Genomic DNA, 4,782 nt, shown 5'->3' with positions numbered 1-4,782 from the left:
AGTACCCTTGAGCAACAAGCCTTGCCTTGTTTCTAACTACATTCCCAAATTCATCGGATTTATTTTTGAATATCCATTTGGTTCCAATGACATTTGTGTTGGTTGGTCTCTCTACAAGAGTCCACACTTGGTTTCTCTCAAATTGGTTCAATTCCTTATGCATTGCACTCACCCATTCCTCATGATTGAGTGCTTCTTTGACATTTTTAGGTTCAACAATGGAAACATAGCACACATGAGCAAGTTCATTGGCCATTTGTTTTCTAGTCCTAACTGGCTTGTCTAAAGAACCTAGAATTACATCTTCACCATGGTTACACCTCACCCATCTTGGTTTTTCAGATCTGTCACTCAGAGTTTTGTCATTTTGTTCGCTCTCTGACTTGTCAAACTCAACAATTTTTGAGTCATCAGTAGGTTCATCACTGTCTGACTTGGACTCTTCTTTAACCAAACTAACCTCTTTAGGATCAGATTGTGGGAACAATCCATCCTTATCTGCAGCCATTTCAATAGATGCATCATGATCATCTATTTTCACATTTATGGATTCCAACATAGAATTTGTTCGCAAATTGAAGACTCTAAATGCTCTACTGTTGGAAGAATAGCCTAAAAACAGACCCTCATCACTCTTGGAATCAAATTTTCCCAAATGTTCTCTATCCCTAAGGATGTAACATGCACTCCCAAACACTCTAAAGTGTGTAACCTTAGGTTTCCTACCCTTCCACAGTTCATAGGGAGTCTTTTTGGTTCCCGGCCTAAGATAGACTCTATTTATGATGTAACATGCCGTGTTTACCGCCTCAGCCCAGAAATGTTTAGCAAGATTTTTGCTATTCAACATCACTCTAGCCATCTCAATCAAAACCCTATTCTTTCTCTCAACGATTCCATTTTGTTGGGGTGTTATTGGAGCTGAGAATTCATGTTTAATACCCATTTGACAACAAAACTCATCGAATTGAGAGTTTTCAAACTCAGTACCATGGTCTGATCTGATTCTGGACAGGGTTGCCAGACTCGACATACCTTCACTTTTCTGCAGTTTCACAATCTTGACAAAATGATGAAATGTCTCCGACTTGTCCTTAAGAAATGACACCCAAGTGTACCTAGAAAAATCATCTACCATGACTAGAATGTATTTCTTTCCACCTATTGACAAGGTTTGGACCGGACCAACTAAATCCAAGTGAATTAGTTCAAGTGTCCTAGAGGTGCCTATGTCTTTGACTCTTTTGTGTGGTTCTTTGGTTTGTTTCCCCATTTGACATGGACCACAAACAAAAGTTTCGGGCTTTCCTATCTTTGGAAGACCTCTAACTACCTCATGCTTAGACAACTTGTAAAGGTCATGAACATTAATGTGACCAAGTCTTTGATGCCAAAGAGAGCTAGTGTCATCAATAGCTCTATTACAAGTATTCTCAATTTTTCCAACATTGCCATCAAACACATAGCAATTATCCCTAGACCTAGGGGCATTCAAGATCTCCCTTCCTTGGGAGTCAACAATTCTACATCCACTTTTGGACATACACACTTCACCACCCCATTCATCACAAAGTTGGCTAATACTAAGCAAATTAGAATTTAGCCCATCAACAAATCTCACATTTTTCAATTCGGGTATACCGGGTATGTGTACAACCCCCTTTCCACTCACATAGGACTTCTCTCCTCCTCCAAAAGTCACACTACCACCATCATAAGGAGCAAGAGAGGTAAAAACCTCCTTATCTCCCGTCATATGTTTGGAACACCCACTATCTAGGTACCAAATGTTTCTCTTAGTGGCTGAAAAAGCATTCAAGGTTACTAGACATTTAGTGGAGCTCTTCACTACCCATCTTTGATGTGGACTTGGCTTATTTTTGGGAAGTGGGGTGACAAGTAAGACAATTTTGGTTACCTCCTTGAGTAGATTATTCACTTGCTCTTGTAGAGAAACATTTCTCTTTGGTTCACTTGATTTCTTTCCACTAAGTTTGTTGCAATTTGGTCTAATGTGACCCTTGACATGACAATGATGACAAACCGGGACAAACTTTGTTTTTCTAAGTGAAGTAGAACAATCAATTTTTGTGACACTTGATGTGGCTTGACTTGACTTAGGATGAGATGCATTTTGACCAATGTCAATGAAACCTAGACCCTTTTTGACACTATGATCAGATTCTGACTTGACAAAAATGGTCTTTGTGTTGGATACACGAGGACTATTTTCACTAAAACCCAAACCGGTTTTGTCACCATGAAGCTTTCCAATCCTAAGCATCCTATCAACCTTTTCAGCCCCAATGGTGAGCTCAACAATGCTCTCATTTGCTTCATGAACTTCTTTTTCAAGCTTTTCATTCAAAGATTTAAAGTAGATGTTGCTCTCCTTGAGCACTTTGACTTGACTCTCAAAATTTTGTTTCAAGATAGCCACACTTTCTAATTCACTCTCTAATGACTCAATCTTCTCACACAATTTCAATTTAGCATTCTTTAGTTTCTGATTTTCTTCCTTTATGCTAAGAGTTTCGGTGAAAAGTAAGTCATACTTATCACAAAGTGCAGTGTAAGACTCATCATCAGGAACAGATTCTGAGTCCGACTCACCATTTACTTGATCAATCTCCTTGATTGATGCAACAAATGCAACTTCATCACCCTCAACATCGGAAGAAGACTCACAATCATTTGAGTCATCACTCTCACTATCACTCCAAGTGATTTTCATGGCTTTATTCTTACTTGAAGAATGATTCTTTCTATTGTTTGCACATTCAATTGCTATGTGACCTATTCCACCACAAGTGTAACATTTCACATCTCTCTTGGTTGTTCTTCCCTCTTTAAAGTTAGGCTTCCTCTCTTGTTTTCTCTCAAATGAATTCTCTCCTTGAGGTTTGAATTTGAACTCCTTAAAGTTGTTACCACTAGTTCTAGCTTCTCTCCCTTTATTTCTAAGAATTCGTCTAAATCTTTTGACAAAAAGGGCAACCTCATCATCGGACATGGATGATTTTTCACTCAAGTTTTCACTCATCTCTTTGACACTTTGCAAAGCAATATCTTTTGACTTCTTGCTATCCCTTTCATCCATTTCAAGTTCCATCTCAAAGGTTTTAAGCTTTCCTACCAATTTACCAATTTTGAGTTCATCCAAATTTTGGACTTCTTGTATTGCATGCTTCTTAGATTGAAATCTCTTAGGTAGAGATCTAAGAACCTTTTGGACAATGGTAGACTCCTCATAAGGTTTACCTAGAGACATGGCTTCATTTGTGAGGGCTTCCAACCTTTCATAGAACTCGGAAAATGACTCGGACTCTTTCATCCTAATTTCTTCAAATTTGGCATGTACCATTTGAAGCTTAAGTGACCTAACTTGTTTGTCCCCCTCATGAACAACCCTAAGTTTGTTCCAAGCTTGCCTAGCCGTGACACAATGTTGTATGTGTGCAAATTGTGAGGAAGACAATGCAGTGACAATAGCATTTCTAGCCTTCTTGTTGGAGCTAGAGGCCGTGACTTCGGCAAAAGACCATTCGGACCTAGGCTTAGGAGTTTCAATCCCATCAACCGTTCGTGTGGGAGGAATCCACTCAACATTGAGATACTCATATGCCAACTCATCATAAGCATCAAGAAAAATTTCAAATTTTTCTCTCCAAGCAGCGTAGTTGCTGCCATCAAAGAATGGAGGTGAGTTGCAAGATCCTGCAACGCGATCTCTTTCCATCTAGACACACCTAGAAAACAAACAACACCCTAGGATCTCTCTATTTGCTTTTAGAGTAGCGCTCTGATACCAATTGAAAGTTTAATTTAGGTGATCTATTCACTCAATTAACTTGATTAATTTCACTTTCAGTGATCGGACCCCAATTTTTGGTTTATGTGATCACTCACGAACTAGTCAACCAAACACAACTCTGACGGTCCAGTAACAAAATGTGAAACTCCACATTGACTTTGAAAAAACCAAAAATCACTTCAGTAAAAACAACACAAATCAAACACACCAAGGATCAAGTGACATCCTATACACTCAGAGGACCCATCACAATAGGCATCCCAGTGTTATCCACAACTACAGTGGTGTGTGATTATCTAAACAGTTATATAAAGCATATATCAATTTTATGCAAATAGCTCCAGTACAGATTTGTGTTTAAAAGATGAGTGAGTCAGTAATCAAAACAACACAAATAGGGAAGACAGAAACACACAAAATGTTCACCCAGAAAAACCACAAAGGGTAAAAACTGGGGGTCTATCCAGCTGACCAGGCAATCCACTAAATCAGAAGTTCAATACAAAGGAGGGCACTCAGCACACAAGCTCAATCACTAAGTCCTAGACTAAGTGGCAGCTAGCTTACCCATTTTGTGCAACTTCCATACGCAAGGCAGATGGTCATTCATGAAGAAGGCAGCTCCACTCCAAGCTCATCAACCCATGGCACCAATCCGCACCAAGCTAAGTGGTTTCATCAATGCATGAACATGATATGCAAATGTAGGATTCACAAATAAAGATCAATCTTCTCAAGCTATCGGCATGAAAAGATCAATATTGAATCCTTCAACTTAAATCTAAAATGAATGTGTTTGAAGAATGTGTGAAGACATTTAAGCACTCAAACCCATAAAGAATTTCAGATTTAACAAAAACTATTTCAGAAAATATCTATGTGATTTTTCAAGAATTAAAAACCATTTTCTGAAAATTATGAAGATGAGCACCTCACATGGAAAATACCCAGCAGTGAAAACCCACGAA

This window comes from Dryas octopetala, chromosome 8, assembly GCF_963921425.1.
Source record: "Dryas octopetala chromosome 8, drDryOcto1.1, whole genome shotgun sequence".
NCBI classification, from domain to species: Eukaryota; Viridiplantae; Streptophyta; class Magnoliopsida; order Rosales; family Rosaceae; genus Dryas; species Dryas octopetala.
This window is presented reverse-complemented; position numbering follows the sequence as displayed.